Genomic DNA, 22,256 nt, shown 5'->3' with positions numbered 1-22,256 from the left:
CCTTTGCCTTCGATTCCACACCTGTTGTCTCAGGAAAATAGTCATTTACTCAATTGTCAAACTTCACTCTCTTCACCTAACAGCCTGGCATATTCTGTTTTGAACCATAGAGGGTCTCAACTTCCACAGCAAGTTTTGAATGTTATTTTGGAAGCTAGAAGGCCTAGTACAAGGAAAGTGTACGCAGATAAATGGAAGAGATTTTTATTTTGGAGTGCAGCAAAGGATTTTGATGTTTCTGAGCCTAATTTAAGTGTGGCTCTTCAATATCTTACTGAGTTACTGGACAAAGGTTTGTCCTTCTCTTCTATTAAGGTTCATGCTGCAGCAATTTCGGCTCACTATGACTGTGCCCACCATTGTTTTCTCATCCTTTGTTCAAGCAATTTCTTAGAGGGGCAAAGAATATACGTAGAGCTCCTACTCCTGCTTGGGATCTCAATTTTGTGTTGGAGAAACTCACTCTACAACCTTTTGAGCCTGCAGCTACTACCGAGTTGAAATATTTATCATGGAAGACTGCTTTTTTGTTGGCCATTACCTCTGCAAGAAGGGTTTCTGAATTGCAGGCCCTTATGGCGGTTGAGCCTTTCTTAATTTTCCATAAGGATAGGGTATCTTTATGTACTAATCCTTCCTTTATGCCTAAAGTGGTTTCTAGTGTGGCTTTAAACCAAACTATTCATTTGCCTACTTTTTATGCAAATCCCCAAAATAAAGGGAAAAGATTTTGCACACTTTAGATGTACACAGGCAGTTGCGATATTATTTGAGCAGAACTAAAGGGTTCAGGCAGTCTCAGCAGTTATTTGTTTCTTTTGCTTTGAGTTCTCAGGGCAAGCCTGTGTCAAAACAAACTATTTCTAAGTGGATTGGGTTTTGCATTGCTTTCTGTTATTCCCATCATGGCAAGGAGATTCCAGCTGTGATTAGGCCTCATTCCACTAGGGCTACTGCCACTTGACAGCTTTTTAAGGGGTGGCAACTAAAGATATTTTGGAGGCAGCTACTTGGAGTTCAGTGCATACTTTCTCTAAGCATTATCACCTTCCACTTTACTCTAAATCTAGGGCTGGGTTTGCCACTGCTATTTTACAGGGCATTTTGGCAGCTCCTGCTTCTTTATAGTTTTGCCATCCTCCCTTACCTCTGCTTTGGGATTCTACCCAAGTGTAAGGACTGCAGCAATGTGAGATGAAGAACATAGTACAGTTTTGTACCTACCATAAATGTAGATGTTCGAAGATCCACATTGCTGCAGTCCAATTTACCCTCCCTCCTTCCCCTCTGTACTTAGAGGCGGTTGTGTGAGTTGGGTTGTAAATATTGTGTATATTGTATATATTGTACATATTATTAGTGCAAGGGTGGTTGGTTGGTTGTTTGCTGTCTTTTGGTTTTGACCTTTCTTTTTAGGGTCTTCTGACATCTGGGGCAAGAAAAGACTGAGGATATGACGTCGGTCATGCGCATTTGTACCCTGACGTCCTGATGTCAGTATAATGCGCCTTGACCGACGTCAGCCTTATACTTTGATATTCGGGCCGACCGAGGACAGCGGACTACCCAAGTGTAAGGACTGCAGCAATGTGGATCTTCGAACATCTACATTTATGGTAGGTACAAAACTGTACTTTTTTGTTTGCCTGTTCCTGTTACGGTGGTGAATTTGTTATTTGAACCTTGCCTAAAAAAAGCACTATAGGGGCGGCAAGAGCCTTAGCCAGTATCCGGGATCCCAGGGGTGACAGGTGCAGACCATCTCTGGCAAAGCATCGTGGTCTGTCGACCATGTCGTCCCAGGCAGACAGATACTGGATCCCCTTAGAATGACACCAGAAGCTTAACCAATTGTTGAAGTCAATCATTTTGTCCTTGTACTGTGGTACCATTTTGGGCAATGGCAGGATGCTACTCAGGGATAGGGTCATACCTACTTGGGCTACAAGATCGGAGAGCTCTTCCATGTCTCTTTTCATGTAGTCCAGGGAGGTATGTCTCAGGTCATTCACACCAACATGGACAATGACAGCGTCATATTTGTACTTGTTGTGGAGTGACCTGAATGTGTAGGTTATGTGGCGGATCCTGGCACCCAACAGGCAGCTGACAGTAACCTTCTCCTTGTTTAGCCTGGTGAGTGTGACATCAGTGTGCCTGGCTATAGAGTCACCTATGACTAGTGTGTTGGGTACGTTGTTTTGCCTTATGGGCTGTGGTTGAGTGGCACACTGAGTCTGTGGGCTGTGTGTCATTTGGGTTGTTTTGGGGGGTGCAGGTTGCTTCCGTTTCTGCTTTGGAGGTCTCTGTTGCTTGAGCAGATTAATATCAAGAGCCTCTGTGAATGTTTTCATGTTTCTATGTGTGGATTTTGGTGGTGTAGGTTTAGTGGGACTATGTGATGAGTGTGGTGTGGTCCAAATGTTTACCTTCTCCTCTTGATTGTCAAGTTCAATCTTGGTTGGAGAGAGCTTTGCCTCCAGTTTGGCTAGACAATTGCATCTCTCCCAGGTTGTAGTGCTGGGTGGTAGGAGGAGAGGGTTGTCTGTGTGCATGAGGCAATTACTACATTGTCCCAAGATGCCCAGATTCATCAGATAGGAGAGAACACTGGGAGCTGACCTTTGGACATGCCTGAATAAAAAAACTATTTTCGTCTAGATAAGTGAGGAAAGTGAGTATAAGAGCTGTTTTTCTCTAAGCAAGTGGGGAAAGTAAGTACAAATACTGTTTTCCTCTAGGTAAAGAGGAAGGTTGAGTGCTGGAGTAATTTGTAGCTTATTTAGTGCTTACAACAAGTTCTGAAGAAGTGCTGAGCATGAATAAACAAATTCAAGTGCTAAAACTAAGAATCTGTATCTGAACTAGACTAGTAACAGGAAAGAAACAAGTGCAAATGTGGGCTTTTAAATTAGAAAGTTGAAAGAGATAGAAAAATTTTCCAAACAGCCAATAACTACAATTTCTGGGCCAGAAACCACTCCTTATGTGGTAGATAGGCTACCTAGTTCTTACCACTCCCACTAATAAGCTAGAAGGCTTCCCTCCAACACAGAAAGGCTTGGAGGGGGGGCTCAGGAGCTTACAATCAGTCCTGGATACAGCAAATTGGTATCTGGACTAGACTAGTTACAGGAAGGGGGGGGGGCGGCAAGTGCAAATGCAGGCTTTTAAATTAAGAAGTTGAGAGAGATGAAAAACTGCCCAAACGGCCAATTACTACAATTTCTGGGCCAGAAACAACCTCTTATGTGGTAGGTTACCTAGTGCTTACCACTCCCACTGATAAGCTAGCAGGCTTCCTTCCAACACAGACAGGCTTGGGGGGCTCAAAAGCTTACAAACAGTCCTGGGTATAGCAAATCTGTATCCGGACTAGAGTAGTTATAGGAAAGGGAGGAAACGAGCGTAATTTTTTTTTGTTTTTGTTACAGTTAAGCAGAACACAGGGAGATTCTAGCAAAGTTTTTTTTTTTTTTTTTTTTTTTTTTTGTAAAGGAAAGGTTGAGAGGAGAAGCAAAAGATAATTCAAGTTTAGGAACTAAGTGGGTTGGCCTTCTCAAATGTTTTGTCTGTATTAGGTAGACTGAGCTAATGACCCTAGACTGGGAGGAGTGTCCCAGATCAAATTTACAGTAGGGGCGGGCAGCTGCAAAGCCACCAAGCATAACAGCAAGACACCAACAGGGCGGGTGGGGAACAATACTACAGCGAGTAGCCTACACTCTTTTAGACAATAAACAGTATAGAAATGTTTATCGCAGCAGAAGAACAGCAGTGAGCCACAAAAGTTTTTTTAACAGATAAGGAGCAAAGAGACTCTACAGAATGCTTTTAACTGCAAACAAATCAGTTATATGATACACTCATTGGCAGGAAATCAGAACTAACAAACAGGTGTTTAACAGGTAGAGAAAATTTCCCGTTAATACCTTTCACAAAGTGAAATGAGCTAAAAAACTTTACAAAGAATGTGACAGTAAAAAACTTCTTTATCAGGCCCTGTAAGGCAGACAATTTTAGTTTAGCCGTGCCCAGTAGTTAATAGCAATAAAATACAGTAAAAGGTATGCAGCAGGCAATAAAAAGTGCTATATATAAATTGCTAGAAGCAATAACTAGTAAAAATAAGCAAAAAAATAAAACAGGATACTTATTGTTGTAGTCAATGCCCCTCCTCCACTCGGCTCAGTATGTATATCCATATCCAGAGTTATTCAGTAATAAAATTGCTTTAACAGTTTTTGCCGATGATTTAAACCTATACTTCACCCTGCCAAATACTGACTTAAATAAAATATCAGAATCTGCTGACAGGTTCTCACAATTTTCCAGTTACAAAATGAATCCTGCTAAATCTTCCATATTTTCTTTAAACCCATCATGTCGTATAGGCCCATAGATTCGGAAGTAAAACTAAAATATTCTGTAGCATATCTGGGGATAGCCTTCCAACATGACCAAAGACTGTTCCTCCAGAACTATGTTTTAAAATTGTGGTCCAAGACTGAACAGAATATCTAGAGATAGGGTGTACTAATACTATCTTTCCTTTCAAATGTAGCAATTATTAAAATGAATATTCTCCCAAGAATTTTATTTCCGCTTGCTGCATCTCACACAATTATACAAAGCAAATTCTTTAGAAAATTAAATGCATTTCTAACTAAATTCATCTGGCACCCCAAATCAATTAGAATTAGCTGTCAAAAACTAATTAATCCAAAAGAAGATGGAGAGTTGGGATTACCAGATTTTAAACTATGTCATGATGTAATGTGGTCAAACAGAATTATAGAAATATCAGAATATGATCCAAAAAGGAAAGCATACTCACTGACATGGGTCAGAATTTGGTATGAGTATATTAAGAATTGTAAAATCAATCCTAAGGCCCTTCCATTTCTTATAAGAGGTAGTTTTAAAGGTATAAAAATACATGTTTCATTAAAAGTCAAAATAATAAGACTACAAAAATTGCTAGAATCTTAAATCTAATAAAGGCATGCATTATGTTGCAACTAGTGCATCTAAATTCAAACCTCAGATTAAATAGAGTTGATAAATGTAAATAGCTTCCCTCTTATTAAAGGGAAAAGCTTATGGAACATATATGAATACAGAAACTAATCTTTGGAAAGACACAAGGAAGGCCTTAAATCTCCCTAAAGGTTATATTATAATTTTAAAACAAATCAGAGAACTAAGTGCTTCAGTTATAGTGAACTCTGAAATAAATGAAAACAATGTCATTACGTGTAAAACCTTATGGAGCCTATTAAAACTAAAGAAAAGAACGGCATCAGACTCCTACAAACTGATTGTATCCCTTAAATACCAATCATCTATTCCTATGTCAAGCTACTGGATGAAGCCAAATGTTACAGCCGCCAATAAACAAAAAATTCAAGCTATTAAAACAACATTGAAACTAACCCCTTTTGAAAAGCTTATGTATACCCATTTAATGATCACAAATAATGCCTGTTTAACCCCAGTAACAATAAATACCTTTAAGGCAAAGATTTCCCCTAACTGTCATTAGTGCTACTTCCAGAAAGCAGACCTAATTCATATCTTCTGGAGCTGTAAATATACTTATAAATTATGGTGTTCATTGAGAGTCAGACTTGAGAAGATGGGATATGAAAAATCGACACATCTCAGAAGTTTCTAAAACAAAAATTACATATTTTAATTACTGTCTTCTCAATGATGAAATGGTATAGTACTCAAAACTTGCAAGATAGGACTCATGACATGGATGGGCTTCACACAAACGGCAATCAAATATATTTTAGCACATAAGCTAATAACAAATAATCCTAGTAAACACTCATATTTTCTACAATATTGGATTATCCCCATTGATATTATTTTAAGTTAAGTTAGGCAGAACGGAGAACTTAGAATGTAAATTAAACTAGATGACAAGCACTGAATGCAAAAATGGTAGAAAACACTGGTCCACTAGCTACAAAGAAGTGGGATGATAGGACAAAAGGAGTATGTCAAACTGTATTACAATAAAATAACACTTATTGTACGTAGTTTGTATAGTTTTTCTGTTTGTTCTTTGTTTCTTTTTACACCCTACCTTATGATAAAGCTAATCTCTCATGGTTTGTGATGTAACAAGTATGACTGAACAATATTTGCACTATTACTACATCACTCTTAAATGTTTTGACTCTGATGTATGACTATAAAACAGATGTAGTAGTTCAAGAAAAAGAAAAAAAAGACTAAAATAACTTTTATCACTAAAATTACTACACCAGCAATTTTAGAGTCTTCATTTCAGAGAGAGACACAAAGTCATAAAATGCCAGGATTTGCAAAGCAGAAATGAGAACAGTGTGTCAGAAAGATATCCTGATAGTTCCAGTAACAGATTAGGCAACATAACTAATAAAATAATTCAGTTATACTTAAATTTGCTACCAATTTATGCAACCCCATATGAACTGCAGGAGGAGACAATTCTGGCTACAGTGCAAGTGCTGAGAAGAACACTCTTGGCTAACATCATTGACTGACGAAGTACTGAATTCATGAATTTTAATTATGGCCTGACTTAGGAATAAAGCCCATTCCTGTAAAAGTATGTATAAAACGTAAACGTTTAGAGAATTAAACCAAACGGAAGGGAAAGATAGGTTGAGCATAACATTTCCTTTGATCAAATGACGTGAGATACAAACATTAACAACTTTTACTTGAGAAGGCTGACCTGTCTTCATGATATGTCTTCATTAGAAATACATTGTTCAGTCTAGACAGTGCTGTATTTATCAACGCGTAGTGAATTCATCACTTCCAGAATCGTACTGTGTAGACCCAAATGAAAGGCCTTCAATAGATTTAGATGTACGACATCAAGTGGTAGATCTCACTCAGTCTACCAAGTTAGCATAAAAGTCCATAAGATTACTTGGGCAAATTTTCCTGAAATAAACCCATGTCAGGTGATGTCAGAGTGAGTGTCTGGTAAAACTGGAGGAGAATAATCATATTTTTCCAATATTTGCCCTATTTAGCTTGTTAAACTAATTGGACGTTAATTCATAACTTCACCAGGATTTAACCCCCCCCTCCCAGAACAACATTAGCATCTTTATTTTTCAGAAACATAGCCATATTTTAGTGAACATCGAAACAAAATTGTCAAACAGGAAAGTAAGAAAATCACCGTGAAGAGCTGTAGCTTTACATTTCAGTGATGGGTGAGTTTTGTTAATGAAGTTCCATGTAATATTTGAGTGATCAGAATTCCTAGTTTCATACAGCACCCAGGTGGACAGAATTCCCCACTCTCTGAGCAATCAGCTTTATTACTTGCTAACCCATACCACATCAAAAATATTTGTGTTGGTTTAGTAACAATTTATTTAAAGTCAAATAAACTATACTAAGTTCTTATAGCTTAGAAGGAGTTTCACTTTAAGATGCACCAGTTGCCCAGTAGACATTTGGGGCATTTAAATCACCGGCAGTGATTAAATATTCTTGAAGCAGTATCCTAGTTCAGACAGTGATTTCTGCATGTCTGCTTTAGACACATTTTGATGGATGATAAAAGGTTGCAATTTCCTCAGACAGATTACCTATCTGAATATTAACTGCCACAATTTTACTAGTGCATATATCACTACTGCAAGTGGACACAATAAATGTTCTCCCCCACCAGATCTTTTATTCCTGCATTGGTGGTAGCCCTTGTAAACAGGAATACTAATTTGTAAATTGTCATATTGTATTACTATTTACTGTGACTTAAGTTTGATTTTTTCCAAAAATACATCAGTGATATTCTTTAGACAGCTTAACTGAAGTTTGTTTGCAAAATTTGGAGCTATACCTTTCTTTAGGTAGCTGAAATAGATAGCTGGAGAGGTATGTCCAATAACATCATTTTAAACTTTATCAAGTTCTTTGATATTTTCCATTGCTTTTTCCTACAGTTCAGCAGATATTTTACCAGCATCATTACTTCTGCAGGTTACATTATCTAGATCACAAGGTTTACTGATCTTAAATGCATCTGTAATGCCTCATTGATGTATTTTGGCATGCTGCTGGGTAAACATAAGACGGTCACTGAATCCTGATATCTCATTGGAAGTAAGTTTTAATCCTTCTCAGCTTTGTTACCTGTCACTAATACCCACCCACTAGATGCAGCATTCTTCATATGGTTGCTATTCCTCTCCTCCTTTCTGATTTTATTACCATAATTCTGTACCTTTTAGTCAGGGGGCTTCCCACCTCCATCTACCAACAAACCACTCAGCTCTCCTTCACATTTTCCTCTATTTATCATTCTGTTTGTTCTCTGTATCATCCTCTTCTATCTCCTCAGCATCTCTTTGGGCCAACCTTCTCAAAAGTTTAGAATAATAACTTCTGTTGCCCCCCACTTTGTTCTTTGTTTTTGTTTACAGAACAAAACTAGTTGTGTTCTGAACTGCTTTCAGCTACAAGGCAAATTTGTCATTTATAGACAGTTTCGCATTCTGCTGCTTCTTTATTAGTAAATTCAGCAGTAATCATAAGTGCTAAGGGTCATTGTTTGTAGAGTAATCTACCCTGGCTGTACTAAAACTAGATGGAACAAAGATGGTAACTGGAGTTTGTGTCTGGATATCTATCTCGGTCATGAGCCACTTGAGTTTCATGTACTAAATGTCTGTTCAAGCTTGTGTCACTGTGATTTCTGTTTTCTTGAGAAAGGATGACACTGAAAGTGTAGTTTGAACAAGTGCCTCATTCAGTAGAAGCTTGTATGCAACTGAACTTTCGCAGCAGATATTTACAGTAAAGCTGTTACTGTTACCATTTAGAACATCAATTGTCTCAGAACAGTTTGCATTTCCTACAGCAATGATGATACCTCCTGTCCAGGTCATTCAGACAATATTCATACATTTCTTCCATTCCCAGATCAGTTCTCTAGGGTAACACACTACCCACCACAGTCAGATTGAGTTTTTTTCCCCATCAAATTCTGGCTAGAACATTCAACTATTTAAACAGATGTGCTCAAGTTCAGAATAGTTAGCTGGTACCCCCTGATTGCTTGGACTGCATCTGTTGTAACCCTCTGCTTAATTATTGTTATGCCAAAGTTGCATCATTGTATAACCTTGGAGATGAGTGCTGTTTTTTTTTTTTACATTTTATACACATTGCATTATATGTGTATTGCACTTTTCTCCAAGGTCCTGTAACCTCAGAGTGATTAAACTTACATACTGAGGGTGTGGATGCTACATTTTTATTTATATCATAATCTTAACATTTCTGAGTTTTGAAAATGATAATATTTTGCAATATGGCATTCTGGTTTCACAAATTGCAGTTCTTACTTCTGTAAGACTTGCAAGTACAAGGAACCCATTAGCATAGCTTAGCCCCTTATCATTTGAGTATATACTGAAGCACAATGGCTTTATCATGGACAGAAGTCCTTCGGGTTACCCAGCCTTAAGTTTGGGGTACTCAAACATGAAAGCTCCTCTTCTAAGATTTCTCTTAGGCCCAGCAGCATTTTTGGCTCTGGTTGAGGGAAGACACTTGGTTGTCCTGTACCAGAGATCATTGCTCAGGTGTTAGCATAAAGTAGTAAAGCTATGAGCAGTTAATGAGTTGCTTCCTTTAGTTCAGAGTTTGAGTCTCTCATCCTCCATTTGCCTGCTGTGTGACTCTGAGCAAATCCTGTAACCAGACAGTGCTTTGGAGTAATTAGGAAATTAGATTAGGCTGAATGGTTTTATGGATTGCAGACTTATCAACTGCCTATGAACTTACAGATTTTATAAATTGTTGTAAGCATGTTTGTTGTCTGGTGGGAACTTGAGTCATGATTACAGGACCACCCTCAGGAAATATTGTCTGACACCTGCTACAGACCTGGCAGTGGTTTCTTGCCTTGTGTGCCACCCTTAGTGTACAGGCATATGTTATCTTTTATGTAAAATTATGCATGAGGTCATGTCTGAAGCAGAGGGGCCTTGTGACACCCCCATGCTTGTATAAGGGAGTCCTAGTGAGTCTGCTTCTTCGGCTCTCTCCTGGATGATCCATTTTTCAGAGACCTTATGGCTTTTGAAGGTTAGTTTGAGCTGCTCTCAGCCCTATATCCATTCTACTTAGTGGTACATTCTTTCCATAGAACATTTTATTAAGGGTGGTGTCCTGACAGTCTGAAAGCACTCTTACTCTATTCCCATGACGACCAAGAATGGATATAGCCTTTAAAAACCCTTAGATGACCTGGGAGAGAGTTCTCCAATAAGCACATGTAATCTGTTTAGGTCTAACAAAGGTTCCAGAAAAGAACAATTTGCTACACTGTCACCATACAAAGTGTCCAAACCTTAGTATAGGTATGGTAAGACAGTGTATTCTCTGTTGGGTTGGAGATCATGGCCCTTAAATGCATATCTTACACATGTAAATTCCAGTACACCCTAGTAAAGCAGACCTTGGAAGAGTTTAGGGTCTTCTGTGAGTCTGGACTCAAGAAAGAACTGATTCATAATCTGTCAACAGCTTCCATGTGGCCTGCTTCAGTTTTGATTATAATGATGCTGTGGTTATGGCTACAAGCTTTGGTCTGTGCCTGTAAAGGATGGTGTGGCTGAGACCGTCATCCATCAAGAAGGGGTTGAGAAGCAGCATTAAGTATTCACATTTTTAGTGGAAAGTGCTCTTCATCCAGGCTTCCCAAAACATGGTGAATAACCTCTTAGGGATAACATGAGTCCTCAACATTGTGGAGGACCTTTATTATTCCCCTGTGTCTCCTTCCTGTTCTGAATCAAGTGATTTCTTAAAAGAGATAGAAAGCTCTTCAGTGCCCAGGAAAATCCATTAGTTATCATACTGTCTTGTCTTCTCCTGAGCTGGCAAAGTTACCCAAGAAGATGACTCCAATGGATCAACCACAGCAGTTCTGCTGTATTCTGTGGGCTGCCCCTGGGGGTGGTTCTTAGTGATTGCTTTGACTTGGTGAACCATCATCCAAGGATGATTTGGTACTAGATGTGGTTACATTACAACATGTCATAGGGTTCTTAGGTACTTCCTCAGAAAAGTCCACTAAGAGACCAAGCTGTCTCAGCAGAGCTTTTGGGACATGCTCAGACTATATTGTTGAAGAAAGCTGTAGATGCTTTCCCTTGTTTATAACAGGAAGGTGGATTATATTCATGCCTTTTCTTGTTTGTTAATGAGGTAAATGGTTTCCATCCTTTTCTGATCCCCAGTGGCTTCATTTAACATATCTGTACATCCAGTTCTGGAGCCTCTGTTTTATTAAGGGTCCTGGGATGGTGTCACTGGGCATGATGGTTGTCTTTTACAAAATTATAATTTGGGGGGGGGGCAAAAGGCTTTATTGAATCTTAGCTAAAATTTGATGCTAATGCACCTGAAGCCACCTTGTGAAATTTCCAGCTTTTTCAGTTCCTGAGACCAGGAAATAAAAGCTGATAGTGGAGTGCATTTAGCTAAAAGACGCATCACAGTTGTGATGATCCTAACCGGCTAGTTTGTAAATGCCCTATTGAAAGAAACTAAAACTCAGTATAGCACTGGTTTGCAAACCACCATGAACCTCAAGTAACTCTACCATTATTCTCATCAACAGTACATGAGCCCATACAACACTCCGTTTTAGTGGGTGGTCTGAACCTACACTAGATGATTCCCTTAATTGGAGCCCCATCTGAGGCACCAAGAGAATACTCCTCTACTGACATGTCTGTTAAGTATACTTGACCTAAGCCACCATATAACAGTCACAGTTTTCAGCTGCATCTGCACTAATACAAACCAAAGATGCTTCTTGACAGACGTCCTAGCATTTCTCTTAAGAGACCATTACAGCATGAGTATAATCATCGTTGCCAAAACATCCAGGGTATGTGGTAAAGTTATAGGGTAAGAGTTTTGCAGCTCTTCACCAAACTCGGCTGTGGCATACATTGTCTATCACTAACTGGTCATGTGTCACTGAGTATAGGGATTGTACTGTGCACTGGAGAAGCTTTTAACTATTTTCTTGCCTCTGTAAAGCTAGTTTTACTCACGAAAAAAAGCATTAATTAACAACCTATCTATTGTATCAGCACAAAGAATTCACTAGGATTACTTTAGCAGAAAAGAAGCATGGAAGAGGCCCAGGTGTTCCAGAAATTTGTGAACAGTTGTATCACCTCTGAAACTTCTTTAAACAGTATGAAAAATAGGTAAACACAGCACAAGACTCAGTGTTATATTCAAAGGAGAACAAACTACACATCCCAGAAAGGTGGCCAATCATGTAGCTGACCTTTTCTGCCAGCTTAAATGTAGTTCTGTTGAATCAAAAGTTAAAATGCAGCATCTGCTGAATGATTATTTGGCTTTAATGCCTGGTATTATTTCTTGTATGGTCTACTTTCTGAGGTCAACAAATGGTTTAAAAAAATTCCACATTACTCGACAACCTGGTTCTGTTGGATCATGCTCTAAATTTCTTATGACCTTTTTATACATACATTACCCCTAAGATATATCATAAATGCCATCATGAAGACTGGTACAGTTTCTGATCTGTGATAGATAGCATGCACTAAGTTAATATCCTTACCAAAATGATCACTTAGCAATGGGGAAACATCCTTCGGACCAGTAGTCCTTTTCCCAGTGTTCAGAATTCTAGGGAAAAGTAAAAACAAATAGTCCTATGAGCTACATAGTGATTAGCAACATGGGTTTAACACAGGCCACAGTATTTATAGAGCCTTACAGTCCCCAGCAGATAACTTTACTTACCACCATGAATAGAGATGAATTAATGGAAGTAACACTTTTTAGATGTAACAGAGGTTTTTGATTCTGTACTCCAGAAATCACTTATTGAGCTTCATCTGGAAATTATTAGCAATGTGGGAGGTTTCCCGTCAGTCGAAACTTCAGTTCGAACACCATATGTTCGAACTGTGAAGTTCGAAAACTGATTATCGCAAAGCCGCAGAACACAGGCTGTTTCTGTGGGTTGTATTATGATTCTGAGATTGTTAAAGATTTTGTGGGTGTGTTTGATAGATGGGGTTTGGAACTTTTGGGAAAAACTGTTTATCAAGAACAAATGATGGCAAGGATAGAGAAAGAGCTTGATGAGATGAATCAAAATATAATACATGATTTGTTATTCAAACAGTATGAAGGGCTTTATGAAAAAGTGATCAGTAGGGTGGAACACAAGTGCAATATGCAGTTTCAAAAGAAACAAAGAAAGTTGAATAGAGATATGCACCAGTACCAGCTTCAGGAAGTATACCCTACCAACAAAACATATTTTGAAAAGAGAGTAGTTAAAAATGGAGGGGAAGATTTTCATGATGATATGGTGCAGGAGGATTATTTTGATGAAAGAGAAGGTGGTGAAGGTTATATTGACATAAGGGAATGTGACAATTATAACCAGGGGGATTTTCAAATGCCCAGGCGCTCGAAAAGGATAGCCAACAGGAATATGTAGAAGAAGAACTTTTACCAGAATCAAGGTTGGCAAAGTTTTGCCAACCGGGGGAGGGGTCGAGGTAATTTTTGAGTGAAAAAGAGGTTGGTATTGTCCACTCTTTTTCAGGGATTTAATATTTATAATTATACAGAGAAAGACATTACAGAGGAATTTTTTACCCTATTTTCTAAAGGGTTTAAATCTGTACCCATCCAACTCCTTGATTTGGCTGATGTTATGGTCGATATACATCTTTACACTAGAAAATTAAATTTTAAAGTGATATTTACTGGGAATGAAGATTCTAGAATGTGCAATAGGAAGGATGTGATTAGGAAGAATAGCATATACAGTCCACCCCTCCACCCCTTGATTTACACCTTCGAGAAGTTGTTAAAGAGGAATTATATAGATTATGGGCAGAGGATAAAAAGTTTTATTATAACTTGAATCCTAAAGAAAGAATTTTGATGAAGGAGTTGAGGGGTGATAGTCTTTGAGGATTATGGCCCCTGATAAAGGAGGTGGAATAGTTGTGTTTTACAGTGATGATTATATTAATTCCATGCAAGAATTGTTATTTGACCAAACTAATTATCTGCAGGTTTCTAAGTATGAGATACATATAGCGTACCAACATATTGACAGTTACCTTGAGGAATATTTGTTGGACCAAAGAATTACTCAAGAAACATACAATTTTGTTGTGAACTCGCATCCCAGGATCCCAACGTTTTTTGGTATACCCAAGGTCCACAAAAATATAGCTTTACCACTGTTTACGCCTATTGTGGCAGCATGTGGATCTAAAACACATAATTTGGCTGTATTTGTAGACAGAACTACTAAACGTGTAATGGAAGGGTATACCACATATAATTAAAGATTCATGGGATTTTCTGGGCCAAATTAAGCAGAGTTAACTGGTCCAAAGATGTTATATTTTTAACTATTGACATCTAGGATCTTTTTACTTGCATTCCCAGGGCAGAGGGGATGGAATTTTTTGAGGATGCTTTACAGGCATGCTTCAATATGGAACCCGATGAGATTCGACTTGTGAGATTATGGCTCATATTTTAGACAACAACTATATACATTTTGAGGGTGAGCATTACCAACAAATCCGCGGGGTAGCCATGGGAGCAGCCTGTGCCCCCTTATATGCCAACCTTGTTTTATTTGGGTGGGAAAAGCAATATATTTTGAATAGTAGATATAAATCAAATATTATTTTATATCACAGATTCCTGGGTGACATTTTTGTTTTGTGGAGAGGTAACCCTGCAGATATATTACATTTCATGGAATATTTGAACAACACTACCACCTTTTTAAGGTTCACACACCAAGTGAATGGACAGGAGATTCATTTTCTTGATGTTATGATATCTAAAACAAATCATGGCTTTAAATCTAATGTGTACGGAAGCCCACTTTTTGTAATGCTTATTTGCACTATCAAAGTTACCACCCCAAGAGTCAGAAAAGAAGTATAGTAAAAGGTCAGGCTATCAGAATTGCCAGAATGACATCAGAGAGAGATGATTTAACACACGAGTTTAGTAGATTGAAGACCATGTTTTTCGAAAGAGGATACCCTTCAAATTTAGTGGAAGCTATTTTGAATGAGGTATTAGGTGAATGGGGAAAGAAATACAAGCCCCTTTTGGGGAATGGGTTTAGTATGACAGCTGACAGAGTTAATTTGGAACAAGAATCGGATTCCAGTACTCATTCTGCTACAGACCTGACAGATTTTAGTCAGGCGTGTATTATTCAACATTGCCCACTTTCTAATGGAGTTAAATATGTTCTGTATAAGAACTGGGGTATCTTTAAAACTAATAGTGAAATGTATAGGAAGGTAGGTGAAAACCCTACGTTTTCTACTAAAGTGGGCATTAATTTAAAAACTGGTTTGGAGAAAATCTGTATTGAGAATATAACCTTGGAGAAAACAATAAACCTTGTGGACGATGTTCCCAGTGTAGTTATATTCTGCCAATTTCACCTATTACTTTAAGTAACATGGTCAGTAGTACTGTATATTTAAGAAAGGAGAATTGTTATACTACTAAAATAGTATATATTGCACTTTGTAACACCTGTAATGAATTTTACATTGGTAAAACTGAGAGGGCCCTTAAATGCAGGATTTATGAACATCTTTATGAGATAAAAAATAAAAAAGAGATGAGTGCCCTTTTTAAACACTCTATGGTTTGTGGGTATACAGGTTTGAAATTTGGTATTGTTGATATTGTAGAATTGGATGTAAGAGGGGGGGATTGGAAGAACTGCTTGGTTAAAAAAGAGCTAATGTGTCAACTGAGATTAGCTTCCAATTTTCCCCCTGGTTTAAATGATTACTTTTCTATTTTCCCTGTTTTAAAAGAGAGATCCAACAGGTTAAAATAATTTTTTATAAATAAAAAAATAATATTTAATTAGTTTGCTGTTAAAGAATATTTTTTTTATAAATTGACATATTTTTAGTAAATATTTTTACCTACATAACATGTAATATATACATATAAATTTATATATATATATATATATATATATATATATATATATATATATTTTTTTTTTTTTCTTGTATTAGTAATTTAATGTGTTAGGGTGCTTTAAGGAAAGTAAAGCAGTATTAAGTAATTATGTATGACAGCCCAATTAGTTTGAATATGGAGGGTATATAAGAGCTTAATTGACCTCATTACTTTGTTCCGAGAAAGTCATTGTTTTTTTATGAAAGCGCTCAACATTGCTGGATTTAGAGCATTTTATTGTTCTGAAATAAAAAAAAAACATCTTTTGTCCTAAGTCCGAGTGGTGCGGGTTGTTCATTGAATAGAGATGAATTAATGGAAGTAACACTTTTAAGATGTAACAGGTTTTTGATTCTGTACTCCAGAAATCACTCATTGAGCTTCATCTGGAAAGTATTAGCAATGTGGGAGGGTTCCTATCAGTTCGTCGAAACTTCAGCAGTTCGAACACCATATGTTCGAACTGTGAAATTTGGAAACTGATTATTGCGAAGCCGCGGAACACCAAATTCTTTCCCAGGGAAAGAACTTGGTGGGCCGTTTCTGTGGCTTCGCGATTTTCAGCACTGTGGTGGAAAGTTATGGGTCGGGTTCAGGTAAGTGTGGTATTGTGTGGATGTTAGGGTTAGGGCGCGGGTTAGGTGAGTTAGGATTAGGGCACGGGTGAGGTGGGTGTGCGATAGTGACAGACTTTAGGGTTAGGGTGGGATAGATGAGTTAGGGTTAGGGCGTGGGTCAAGTGAGTGTGCGATAGTGACGGACCTTAGGGTTTGGGTTAAGGTAAGTGGATAGATAGTGTATGTACAGTTTAGTGTAAGGTTAGATGTAGGATTTTAAGTTTATGTGTGTGGATTGCTGTTTTTTTGGTGTGCTTGTGCTGTGTGTTTTTCTTGGAATAGCGATTTTTTTCCCTGGGGAAAAAAAATCGCTGTTTTAAGCCTTCGATGGTTTTGCACTTAGAGGTTAGAAGTTCGAACATATGGTGTTCGAACTTCTGCTGTTTTGTCGAATTGATATAAACCCATGTGGGAAACTAATGCTTCAGCAGTTATTTTAGGGATAGAATCTTTTGGACCATTGTTAATCTTAATGATCCAATTATGGTGGGCTTGCCGTAATTATTCTCAATAGCAGTATTATGTACTGTACCCTCTTACCAGACTTTCACAGCTGATTGGATTCTGTAATAAAAAAAAAATCATTAAGCAGAAATATGGGTGCTGCAGCATTACTTTAAGTAGCCTCTACATGTTTTGTATATGTGCTGTCAGTTATGAGTAGCCCATCTTCTCCATTTAACTTTGTTTTTTTGACTGCAGATATGTGTCTGTTACCTACCTACTATGTGCACACTGTTTTTTTGTAAGTGTTCATACTACTCCATTCACTGCAGTTTGTATAGGAACCAGTCTTCCCATGTTTGTATGCAAACTTTACAGTGCAAATCGTTACAATTTTGTGATCAAGTCAATGCATGATGGTTACTGCTATATTCCCAGAGTCAAAAGGCTGCTGCTAACTGTTGCACATGCAATATCAGAAACAAGTTCTCTACCCAGGAAGCTAGGATTGACTATTTAAAAAATGACAGAATCTTGGATAAAACTGAAGAATATTATAGCTCAGGCCACCCTAGATAAATTCCAGGCTTTTCAATCGCACAATTCTTTCAGTTGTGCTGATTGTTTGGTCCTATAATTTGCATGATGATGAGCCTAAACTCCAGGCTTACTGCCATAGTCATGTGACTACTTTATTGGCAGTAAATTTAAACTCAGAATTACATGAGTTACCAGCTACCACCAGCCTTAGGGGAGCACCAGTTCTAATCTTGTTAAACCCATCGTATCTCAAATTTAGTACTGGAATGCAATTTTAAAGGATGGCCTTAACCTGCAGTGGGATGATGCATTTTATCTGATCTAACCGGCAGTCTGGCAATCAAAGCATCCTTTGATGTTTTTCCATGGATGTCACAGGACCACTCTTAAGTTACCGCTGTAGTGCATCAGCCAAAACACCAAAGGTAGGTGGCGAAATGATGAGGTATAAAGTTCTCACTGTTTAATAGTAGAATCATTTGTGGTATATATTAGCAGCTACTAACTAGACTCATGCCAGTGATCAAAATGATTGTAATGTTGCACTGGAATATCTTTTAAATATCCTTTTACCTCTTCAAAACCATTTTACCCCTTAAAAGGAAATTCTGTCTCCAGAATAACTTCTGAAATTCTTAATGAAAAAATGACTGTGAAAAAGATGAAAGGCTGTAATAGTCTGAAAGACAATGAACAGTCGGGCCACTTTAGAACCCTCTGCAAAAGGTGTAGAAAGTGTCTAGTACTCGTAGCAAAGTCAGCTTGCGCTGCAGGGTAACCCAAAAAGTTTATTGGCTGAAATAAACAGTTTTACTGGTAGAGGTAAACATAAGGTGGACCATGCTCTCTTTGATGAAGAGCAAATTACAGATCCCAAGAAGATGATCCGTCATTTGCCAGCATGAGGATGATTCTCTTTAGTGAGTAGGTAAACATGCAGTAGTTGAGTAACTGTTCTGCTTTGCTACTAGCTTTCTGTTTCTTGAAGTTCCTCCTTTCAAGGTCAATATATGGCTTTGAGAAATCCCACTGAATGGTCAACGTTGATCTGATGATCTGTGCCATAAATTTCTTCAGGCCTGCTTACCATCCTTACAGTACCCATTGTATATTAAGAATTCCTCCTTCAAATCTAATACAGTTCCTAAGCTCTGAAGTATACACTTGCTAAGTCTGCTATCAACATTCTGGAAAAAGCTGCAGCATTGCACATTAAAGACTACCTGAATTTGTTTTGGCAACCTGGCCTTCAGACAACTTGTAGTTCCTGTAAAGCTCTGCTTTCCATAGTGGATAACCTGTGTATGGCCGTGGATTTTGGTGACGTAACTGGATACAATTTTGTCTTCTTTTCATTTAAAAAAAATACCTTTATTGCGTTATCGCTTGTGACATAGGCAAACTTACATTTACATAAAAATAAACAAGCCATGTTAGCAAGTTTACATTTGCAAGCAATATACATCGCATGTATTCTTGTATATAATATAATCAATCCAACATTACATAAATTGTTCAAATCCTGCTTTTCTTAAACCTCACTCCTCATCCAAAACATTTTCTGCATGTATTGTTCCCACTATTTCTATTTTTTCTATGTAATGTGCTCCTACCCTTTTATAAAGATCCCATTTACTGTTCTTTTATCTCTGTTTCAGTATTTACTACTTGAAGTATGGTTGGTTTAGACTTTGATTTCCATTTTCTAGTAATTGCTTTTTTTGACAGCCAGCAGAATTAAACTTAACAAAGCTTTACTAAGGCTAGGCAATTCAGATCCTCTTTTCAAGCTCAAAAATGTTTTTATTTATTTATTTATTTGACATTTGTTGACTGGGTTAGTCTGACTGGGCAGATGCAGTTTTTCAGTGGAGACCCGAGGAGAAAAGCTGTAAAAGGTATATACATAATATAAAATGTTACAATACATTAAGTATAACTGTTATAACATACAGTATAACAATAATCACATAGAATTTTATCGTATACATAGTCACAGTAACAGTAATAAGATACAGTATAACAGCAATCGCATACAGTTACATTCTATACATAGTCACAGTAACAGTAGTCGCATACAGTTAAATCCTATACATAATCACATTCAGTTACATCCTATACATAGTCACAGTAACAATAATACACAGTATAACGGTAGCCACATACAATTACAATCCTATACATAATTACATACAGTTTCATCTCATACATAGTCACAGTAATAACATACAGTATAACAGTAATCACACACAGTTTCATCCTATACATAGTAACAGTAATAACATACCGTATAACAATCACAGTGCATTTATATCCTATACATAGTCACAGTAACAGTAATAACATACAGTACAACAATAATCACAATAAGGTTACATCCTATACATAGTCACAGTACAATTTATTATTTATTTATTTATTTAAATTTGTTGACCGGGAGTGTCTGACTGGACGTAGGTCCATTTTCAGCGGAGGCCTGGGGAGAAAAGCTCCACAGTTAAAATAAGCAGACAGTATTTACTTTGGATTACATAGTGATTAACAATTTACATAGCAATTACTTACAACATATTTACAGATGAAGAACATAGTACATCAGTAGACTGATGAATCATCATTCATCATTTCTTACAGATGTAAGGCATGAGGTATGTTTGGGAATAAAATACAACAACACTTCAGGCCCAGAGAGTCTGTAGTATAGCTTATTTTAAGGAACAATTGCAGGCTAAGAGAAGGAGCAGAACAGATTAATAGTACGGAGGGGTTAGTTGAAGCAGAGGGGAGAGCTACATTAAGTTGGGTCAGTGCAAGACTAAGTCCAAGAGTTTAATAGATTGTCTTTTAATGTTTTTTGAAACAATTTGTATTAGAAATTGATGTTAAATATAGGGACAGTTTATTCCAAGCATTAGCAACTGAATGACTATAGAGAAGTTTGCCAGTGGTTTTACTGGGTTTGTAGATCTGTAGGAGCTGTTGGTCTGAGCTGCAGAGTGGACAGTTAGGGAAGTAGGGAGTGATGAGAGTTGAGAGAGCAGGACAGGAGTGGGTTTTTTTTAAGATGGAGTGAGTCAGGTGTCATTGAGGCAGAAGGAGTTGATGGCTCAATTCTAGCCACTGTAGATTTTTTTTAGAGGTAGGCAGTGGTGTTGAGCATTAGGGTTGATTAGCGTTAAATCTAGCAATTTTATTATATGTGAGTTCTAGTTTAGTCAAAAGATTTGTTTGAAGGTTAGTAAGGAATGGAGCAGCATATAATAGGCTGGATAACAAATGGGCTTGTGCTAGAGAGAGTTTAGATTCATTTGTGAGGAATCTTTTGTTTCTATAGAGTAGGCCAAGTTTTTGGCAAGTCTTTTTAACGCAATTCTGGATGTGAAGATCGAATTTTATTTGATTGCAAATAATGACCCCTAATAGTTTAGTGTGGGGTTCAACCTTGGTAGTTGTGCTATTTAGGGAGAAGACAGTTAAGGGAGATTTGAGGTGTTGGAGAGATTTAGGGAGGAAGAGGAGGAGTTTAGTTTTATTTGGGTTGAGTAGGAATTGGTTGGATGTTAGCCATTTCTCAACTGAGTGAAGATATTCTTGGGTAAGGATGAGTAGGTGGGGAAGATTGTCAGAATTAGAAATTATTGTAGATTCATCAGCATAATGTATTAAAGAAGAGTGAGGACAGAAAAGATAGAGGTTGTTAGTGAAAATGTTAAATAGTAGGGATCCAAAGATGGTGCCTTAAGGAGCCCCAGTTTGGACTGGGAGGAAAGGGGAAGATGCAGAGAGCCATTTTACAGACTGAAGTCTGTTGGAGAGGTAGCTAGCAAACCAGCAAAGAGCAAAGTTGGAGAGATTGCGGCTAGATCGTTTTGACAGATGTAGCTTGTGGGAGACGGTGTCAAAGGCCATTGAGAGTTCAAGGAAGACATGAGACTAATTTATTATTGTCTCAAGATCTAGAGATAGTCTGTGTAAAATATATTAGTGCAGTGGATGTACTGTGTTTATGGTGAAAGCCATGTTGGGTAGGGGTGAGGAGATTTTCTTGTAGTAGATGAGCAAGGAGCTGTTTATGAATGTATTTTTCAAAAGTCTTTGATAGGGGAGATAGAATAGCAATAGGCCTGAAATTAGAGGGGTCAGTGGAGTTTCCTCCTTTATGAAGGGGAATAACATAGAATTTCTTCCAGATATCAGGAACTATGTTTTCTTGGATTGATCTGTTGATTAGTATGGAGATGGGATATGCAATAATTTTTGCTGCTAGTTTAAGGAAAAGAGGCAGTGAGTTATTGGTGGAAGGGGAGCATGTTTTGAGTTCACTGAGAAGTGATCCGATATAAGCAGTGGGGACAGGCTTATGAGAGAAGAAGGTTATGTGGGTGGATGGTGGGAGAAGTAGAGGAGGTAGGTCCTTGTGTCTTTTTTAGTTAATTTCTGAATGGAGTCATTGAAGGAGTTAAGAAGTGTAGCAGTGTCTAAGGCAGAGCTATTTAGGGAGGGATTTGGTGCAGAGGGCTTAACTTGGTGTAGTAGCTTGTTGACAGTATTCCAGAATTTTTGGGGGTTGGAGTGTTTTTTTTTTTTTTT

At 37.7% G+C, this 22,256-nt stretch overlaps 1 protein-coding gene across 1 annotated transcript in view; it reads left to right on the top strand.

Annotated features, from left to right (window-relative positions):
- AFG1L (AFG1 like ATPase) overlaps positions 1-22,256 on the top strand; it is a 1,902,723-nt gene that overhangs the window by 847,723 nt on the left and 1,032,744 nt on the right. The gene's annotated exons all lie outside the window — the stretch shown is intronic.

Source organism: Protopterus annectens, chromosome 1.part0 (genome assembly GCF_019279795.1).
Source record: "Protopterus annectens isolate FY-2018-M chromosome 1.part0, PAN1.0, whole genome shotgun sequence".
Taxonomy (NCBI): Eukaryota; Metazoa; Chordata; order Ceratodontiformes; family Protopteridae; genus Protopterus; species Protopterus annectens.
This window is presented reverse-complemented; position numbering and strand designations above follow the sequence as displayed.